The sequence below is a fragment of the Oculina patagonica genome, chromosome 10, assembly GCF_052425735.1.
Source record: "Oculina patagonica isolate OP01 chromosome 10, crgOcupat, whole genome shotgun sequence".
Classification (NCBI taxonomy): Eukaryota; Metazoa; Cnidaria; class Anthozoa; order Scleractinia; family Oculinidae; genus Oculina; species Oculina patagonica.
The window spans coordinates 6,760,884-6,769,619 of NC_135767.1; the positions used below are offsets into that span (position 1 = coordinate 6,760,884).

Consider the following 8,736-nt stretch of genomic DNA (forward strand, 5'->3'; position numbering starts at 1 on the left):
ATCGGACTGTCCAATCATGGGGTAGGATTGTGTGTTGACAATATATTGCTAAACTTCAACCGGAGTACTGCACTCTGAAGAAATTGAAAATATTTTCTCTTATGTGGAATTAACTAGATCAGAAATGATAAAGATTACTTTGTGAAGTCCCTTAAACGTCAAAATGAAGAGAAAGCCTGCAACTCACATCCAAGTTAAGGCCGAATGGGGCGAATTTACCTAGTTAAAAATTAACTTATGGCTCGATTGTCGAATCATATTTCGTTATATTTCAACTTTACTGTCAAGAAATTCAAAATATTTTCTCCAATGTGGAATTGACTGGATCAGAAATGATGATCATGAACATTTGTGAAGTCCCTTAAAACTTCAAAATATTGAGTAGCTTTATTTAAGTTTTCAGTTTCGTCAAGATAAAAGGGTTATAAAAATATAGAGCCTATAATAAAGACATCTTTCCATATGGAAGCAGGTTGAACTATATTGAGCTCAATAAACGAACAAAGAAACCTTTTAAGATATTAGATTTCAAGGCGAAATAGATGATCTGCGAGTAGCTTCTGCGAAAATGAATTTTCTCCATCCTTTCTTCCATCAATCAGATTTCACATGAGCAGACTTATGTTAAAAGACTGCCACTAACAATTTTAAGAACGATGATTTTATGACATGGGACACGGGATAGCGGGAAGTCTTAGAGAAATATCTTTCTTCAGACATTCAAAAAAAGTCTCTCAAAGGTGGGAGAACAATATCCTCTTTAGCAATTTAAAATCTTCAAGGTAAATTTCAGCAGTTGGTTGCATTTTTCTAGAAAAAAAAGGTTTTAACTTTAACTAATTGAAATACCCAGTTCTCTAAGAGAATTATCAGTGAATCTCAGTTGGAATGAAGACGATTGGACCGATTGCCATTTTTAACATCTCAAAACCAATATATGGTAGCAGGTAAACTTTGTTCGACTGCAAACAATAAACAAAGAAAACCTTAGAAGCTATTAGATTTCAAGGTAAAGCGGATTTTTTAAGGCACTTCTGACAAAGTTTATTTTCTGTTCATTTTAATCTCGTGTAAAAATACATTGGTATATGGAGGTTAACTTTCTGTTACTGGGAAATCCCATGTGCGATTTGCATTACGCCCTCCAATCCCTAGTTTGGGAATGAAAAAAATTATTAAAAGTTCGGTAGTAAAAATTTTGGCTTTCGACCAGTTATTCGTAACTCCGAAATACATGCAAGCATTCCGTGCGTGTCGTTACTGAATACTGGTAAAAACAGTAGTAAATATATTAAGGGCTGTATGGAAAACAAGAGAATGTTGTTTCAAATTTCAAGGACTTTTCAACACTCATTCAAAAGTTCAAGGACATTGGCAGATTCAACGACGTTTCAAGAAAACAGCCAAACTTTACATTTAAGGGCTTTTCAATACTGTTCGAAACGTGTTCCAGAAAGGGAATTTTGGCTGTATGTTGGCAATGACGGAAAACAGAAATTGTTAAAATTATCGAAACAAAGCAGCCACTAAGTGCATGTTAAAGGCGTTTTAACAATGGGATTCGGAGCAGGTTAAGCTTTGTTAAGCTTCGCCTTCGTCCCGCCTCATTTTTTCCGCGCTCACCCGCGCGCGTTATTCGCTCTCCCATAACTACCGAGAGCCTGGAACAGGCTAACTCGAATTATACCCCTGTGCAAGACGCCACTTTAATCGTACATGTTTCGTCAATATGACTTTAGCAGAATAACTTGACATTCTTGTCATAAAGCGATAGCACTCAGAAATCACAATTTATTAGAAGCAATCCCCCAACGGTTCGACATAAAAGGACAGATTGAAAGTAAATAGCTACGATGCAATTTGCAAGGGCACGCTTATTCCAAGTGACGCCAAGGATCGTCAACATCTTTTATGGAACGAATTGCCATACATATATATAAACAGTTTATTGTTCTCATTCTCATTTACAGAAACTCGCTGATTGCAGTCAAAACGTCTCCAAGCTTTCTTCGACTTATTGCCTCAAAGAAAACTTTACATGTCAGGGCTTTTCAAGACTGTTGGACCATGTAATCTTAAGTGCTCGAAAAATCCAGCTTCTCAGTAAGGGATTTCGGTTGAATGTTGGAAATGACAAAAAATAGAAATTGTTAAAATTATTCAAACAAAGCGACCGCTAAGTGCATGTTAAAGGCGTTTTAACAATGGGATTCGGAGCAGGTTAAGCTTTGTTCGTGCTCATCTAGATTTCAAGGTAAGGTGATTTCTAAGGAGCTTTTGAGAAGGCTTATTTTCTTTCAATTTGCTTTATGATATGTCCAGGCTTTTACTCAGAAAAGAAAAATCAGTTTTATTACGTCCTCAATAGGTTAACTCATTCGAAATCTAATTTAAATAATCACAAACGAAATTAACCAGGGGGGGGGGGGGGGGGGGAAGAAATGAGGTCTGGGACCGAGTAGCGATGCTCTCACAACTTGCAAAGCGATCAATTCACGATGTAGTCAGCGGTTTTTGGACGATGATGCAACAGGCAATCATTTCCCGCGAAATGGAAGCTGCTATGTCGTGGAATCACTTATTATAAAGGGGTTCAATTCTCTTAACTAAAAATCTAAAAGCAGCGTGTTTAAATCCGAAAATTTCGTCATCGTCGTGTAGTTTTAAGAACGCAGAATTTTGTGAGCCGTGCTACTTTTCAGTGCTGAAATGCAAATGTTTGACTTGTTTGTACCACGATTTTCAACTGGCCCACATGGGGATTGTAAATGAAGTAAAACAAAGAAAGACCAAGTCAACAAACAACCTCAAACAATAGAGCAAGAACAATAGCTCCGACCAGCGCGGGAATATTCGATCGCCACGTTTTCATTACCATTCCCGTGATGGTTTTATTTCATAACAAACACCACATATTGACACCAAGAACCTTTTCGGAGAAATTTTCGCTGCTTTAAAGTCAAAACTTAGAAAGTCTTTTTTATTACTACATATATAAAAAAAATCGAACTCTCTCACTGGTCCCATGTTTTTGTTTTGGCAAGTTCACAAAGAAAGGAGCTGCTCATGCGCCTTAGAGACATCCGCTGACTACCGCCCCGATGATTGCTTTGCAAGTTGTGAGAGCATCGCTCAGATTTCATATAAGAGAATGTATGGGAAGTTGCTTCCCCCCCCCCCCCCCTGAAATTAACACATAATATAATAAAGCCAGCGGAATAAAATTAAAGTTAGACACATATTACTGTTTACTGTTCTCATTTTCAAGAAAATAAACACTTTAATTTAAAGTTGACATGAGAGTTTCTCATTCTTCCCAGTGTAAAGTAGATTGTCGGTTCATTCTTTAGACAATCAAAATAGTTTCTATTTGTCAAGGGTATTTCTGACACTAGAGCACGTGAAGATAACAAATCTCGAACACACTCGAATTATACCCCTGCGCAAGACGCCACTTTAATCTGATTGTACATGCTTTCGTCAATGTGACTTTAACAGAATAGCTAAACATTCTTGTCATTAAAGCGATAGCCCTCTAAAAATCATCATTTAGTTGAAGCAGTTCCCCCAACGGTTCGACATAAAAGAACAGATTCAAACTAAAATAAATTAAATAGCTCTGACGCAATTTGCAAGGGCACGCTTATTCCAAGTGTCGCCAAGGATCGTCAACATCTTTTTAAGGAACGAATGGTGAGTTAACGGAGCATACGGATCGTAAGATGCATTTAACGGATCGACATGGTGTGAGTGTACTGGACAACCCTGAAGTTAGCAAACATTTTATATGATTTCTTGGCCACAGCGAAATTATTTACTACAATGGAATGAACTTCAAAAGAGAAGTTTCTCAACCTTTTCTTGTCGAACTACGACAAAATAACATCTTTTTACATTTTATTGAAATATTTTCCTTACAGAAACTCGCTGAATGCAGTCAAAACGGCTGTATGTTGCACATGACGGAAAATAGAAATTGTTAAAATTATTCAAACAAAGCGGCCGCTAAGTGCACGTTAATGGCGTTTTAACAATGGCATTCGGAGCAGGTTAAGCTTTGTTCGTGTTCATCTACGACAAGGAAAATCTTTTAAGGCATTAGATTTCAAGGAAAGGTGATTTCCAAGGAGCTTCTGTCTCAGAAGGCTTATTTTCTTTCAATTTGCTTTTTGATATGTTCAGCCTTTTATTTTAAAAAGAAACATTAGTTTTATTACGTCCTTGATAGGTTAACTCATTCCAAATCTAATTAATAATCACAAACGAAATTAACACATATAATAAAGCCAGCCGAATAAAATTAAAAATAGACACATATAACTGTTTATTGTTCTCATTTTCAAGAAAATAAACACTTTAGTTTAATGTTGACATGAGAGTTTCTCATTCTTCCCAGTGTAAACTAGATTGTCGGTTCATTCTTCAGACAATCAAAATAGTTTCTATTTTTCAAGGGAATTTCTGACACTAGAGCACGTGAAGATAACAAATCTCGAACACACTCGAATTATACCCCTGTGCAAGACGCCACTTAAATTGTACATTGAAGTTTCGTCAATGTGACTTTAGCAGAATAGCTAGACAATCTTGTCATTAAAGCAATAGCTCTCGGAAATCATCATTTATTTGAAGCAGTCCCCCCCCCCCTCCCCCCCCCCCAACGGTTCCACATCAAAGAACAGATTGAAAAGGAATACCTCCGACGCAATTTGCAAGGGCACGCTTATTCCAAGTGACGCCAAGGATCGTCAACATCTTTTTATGGAACGAATGGTGAGTTTACGGAGAAAACGGATCATAAGCTCCGTTTAACGGATCGACATGGTGTGAGTGGACTGGACAACCCTTCAGTTAGTACACATTTTATATGATTTCTCGGCCATAGCGAAATTATTTACTACAATCGAATGAACTTCAAAGAGAAGTTTCTCAAACTTTTCTTGCCGAACTGCGACAAAATTGCATTTTTTTACATTTCATTGAAACATTTTCCTTACAGAAACTCGCTGAATGCAGTCAAAACGTCTCCAAGCTTTCTTCCACTTATCGGCCGAAAGAAAACTTTACATGTAAGGGCTTTTCAAGACTGTTCGAACCATGTAATCTTTAGTACTCGAAAAATCCAGGTTTCCAGTGAGGGATTTCGGCTGTATGTTGGAAATGACGGAAAATAGAAATTGTTAAAATTATTCAAACAAAGCGGGCGCTAAGTGCATGTTAAATGCGTTTAACAATGGGATTCGGAGCAGGTTAAGCTTTGTTCGTGTTCATCTACGACAAGGAAAATCTTTTAAGCTATTAGATTTCAAGGTAAGGTGGAATTTCTAAGGAGCTCTTGAGAAAGCGCATTTTCTTTCAATTTTCTACTAACAATCTTAATGTTGCTTTTTGATATTTTCAGACTATTATTTAGAAAAAGAAAAATCAGTTTTATTACGTCCTTGCTAGATTAACTCATTCGAAATCTAATTAAAAATCACAAAGGAAATTAACACATAATATAATAAAGCCAGCCGAATAAAATTATAGTTAGACATATTCAACTGTTAAGTGTTCTTATTTTCAAGCAAATAAACACTTAAATTTAAAGTTGACATGAGAGTTTATCATTCTTCCCAGTGCAAACAAGATTGTCTAATCACACGGGCTGCCGATATGCTCAAAGACGGTTCATTCTTCAGACAATCAAAAATAGTTTCTATTTATCAAGGGTATTTCTGAGACTGAAGCACGTGTAGAAAACAAATCTCGAACACACTCGAATTATAACCCTATGCAAGACGCCATTTTAATCGTACATGTTTCGTCAATGTGACTTTAGCAGAATAGCTTGACATTCTTGTCATTAAAGCGATAGCACTCAGAAATCATCATTTATTCGAGGCAGTTTCCCCAACGGTTCGACATAAATGGGCAGATTGAAAATAAATAGCTCCAACGCAATTTGCAAGGGCACGCTTATTCCAAGTGACGCCAAGGATCGTCAACATCTTTTTATGGAACGAATGGTGAGTTAACGGAGCATACGGATCGTAAGCTGCATTTTTAAATGCATTAAAATGGATCGACACGGTGTGAGTGTACTGGACAACCCTTAAGTTAGGACATATACGGATTAAGATCTCTCGGCCACAGCGAAATAATTTACTACAATGGAATGAACTTTAAAGAGAAGTTTCTCAAACTTTTCTCGTCGAACTGCAACAAAATTACATTTCTTTTTTACATTTTACATTTTACAGAAACTCGCTGAATGCAATCTAAACGTCTCGAAGCTTTCTTCGACTTATCGGCCGAAAGAAAACTTTACATGTACAGATGTATGGGCTTTTCAAGACTGTTCGAACCATGTTATCTTTAGTACTCGAAAAATCCAGCTTTCCAGTAAGTTAATTTCGGCTGTATGTTGGAACTGACGGAAAATAGAAATTGTTAAAATTACGGTATTCAAACAATGCGGCCGCTAAGTGCATGTTAAAGGCTTTTTAACAATGGGATTCGGAGCAGGTTAAGCTTTGTTCGTGTTCATCTACGACAAGGAAAATCTTTTAAGCTATTAAATTTCAAGGTAAGGTGATTTCTAAGGAGCTTTTGAGAAGGCTTATTTTCTTTCAATTTGCTTTATGATATGTCCAGCCTTTTATTCAGAAAAGAAAAATCAGTATTATTACGTCCTTGCTAATAGGTTAACTCATTCGAAATCTAATTAATAATCACAAACGAAATTAACACAATATAATAAAGCCAACCGAATATAATTAAAGTTAGACATATATAACTGTTTATTGTTCTTATTTTCAAGAAAATAAACACTTTAATTTAATGTTGACATGAGAGTTTCTCATTCTTCCCAGTGTAAACTAGATTGTCGGTTCATTCTTCAGACAATCAAAATAGTTTCTATTTATCAAGGGTATTTGTGACACTAGAGCACGTGTAGATAACAAATCTCGTACACAATCGAATTATACCCCTGTGCAAGACGCTTCTTTAATCGTACATGTTTCGTCAATGTGCTTCAGCAGAGTAGCTTGACGTTCTTGTTATTAAAGCGAAAGCACTCAGAAATCATCGTTTATTTGAAGCAGTCCCCTCCCTCCCGCCAACGGTTCGACATAAAAGAACAGATTGAAAATAAAGTAGCTCCGATGAAATTTGCAAGGGCACGCGTATTCCAAGTGACGCCAACGATCGTCAACATCTTTTTGTGAAACGAATGGTGAGTTAACGGAGCGTACAGATCATAAGCTGTATTTAACGGATCGACATGGTGCGAGTGTACTGGACAACCCTTAAGTTAGTACACATTTTAAATGATTTCTCGGCCACAGCGAAATTTATTATTTACTACAATCGAATGAACTTCAAAGAGAAGTTTCTCAAACTGTTCTCGTCGAACTGCGACAAAATTGCATTTCTTTTTTACAATTTATTGAAATATTTTTCTTACAGAAACTCGCTGTATGCAGTCAAAACATCACCAAGCTTTCTTCCACTTGTCGGCCCTAAGAAACCTTTACATGTCTGGGCCTTTCAAGAAGGTTCGAACCATGCAATCTTTAGTACTAGAAAAATCCAGCTTTCCAGTAAGTGAATTTCGGCTGTATGTTGGAAATGACGGAAAATAGAAATTGTTAAAATTATTCAAAGTGGCCGCTAAGTGCATGTTAAAGGCGTTTAACAATGGGATTCGGAGCAGGTTAAGCTCTGTTCGTGCTCATCTACGACAAGGAAAATTTAAGCTATTAGATTTCAAGGAAAGGTGGAAGTTCTAAGGAGCTTCAAAAAGCGTATTTTCTTTTACGTTCTCTGCCAACAATCTTAACCTTGCCTTTTGATATATTCATGCACACTTTTATTTAGCAAAAATAAAAAATCAGTTTTATTGCTCCTTGCTAGGTTAACTCATTCGAAATCTAATTAATAATCATAAACGAAATTAACACATATTATAATAAAGCCAGCCGAAAAAAATTATAGTGAAACATATTCACCTGTTAAGTGTTCTTATTTTCAAGAAAATAAACATTTAAAGTTAAAGTCGACATGAGAGTTGACACGATAAAATTCTATACCTAAACCATCTTTTTCAAATGAACATCTTCAACTCAGATTTAATAAACTTTTTTTTATGCAAGGACACAGAAGCTATATCCAAACAATAACCTCCATTTATAACAAGAGTATTTGCGGGACTGAAACACGTGTAGACAAGTACCCTTGTTCTAGACGCCACTTTTTTGTACATGCTTTCGTCAATGTGACTTTAGCAGATTAGCTTGACATTCTTGTCATTAAAGCGATAGCACTCAGAAATCATCATTTATTTGGAGCAGTTTCCCCAACGGTTAAAAAAAAAACAGATTTAAACTAAAATAAATAGCTCCGACGCAATTTGCAAGGGCACGCTTATTCCAAGTGTCGCCAACGATCGTCAACATCTTTTTGTGGAACGAATGGTGAGTTTCCGGAGCGTACGGATCATAAGCTGTATTTAACGGATTGACATGGGTGTGAGTGTATTGGACAACCCTGAAGTCAGTACACATTTTATATGATTTCTCGGCCACAACGAAATTATTTACTACAATCGAATGAACTTCAACTTTTTCTCAAACTGTTCTCGTCGATTTGCAACAAATTATTATTTTTTTTTTACATTTAATTGAAATATTTTCCATATACAGAAACTCGCTGAATGCAGGCAAAGCGTCTCCAAGCTTTCTTTGACTTATT

At 36.4% G+C, this 8,736-nt stretch overlaps 1 long non-coding RNA gene across 1 annotated transcript in view; it reads right to left on the minus strand.

The window, feature by feature from the left end:
• LOC144628424 (uncharacterized) overlaps positions 1 to 8,736 on the minus strand; it is a 71,390-nt gene that overhangs the window by 44,169 nt on the left and 18,485 nt on the right. The window lies entirely within an intron of this gene.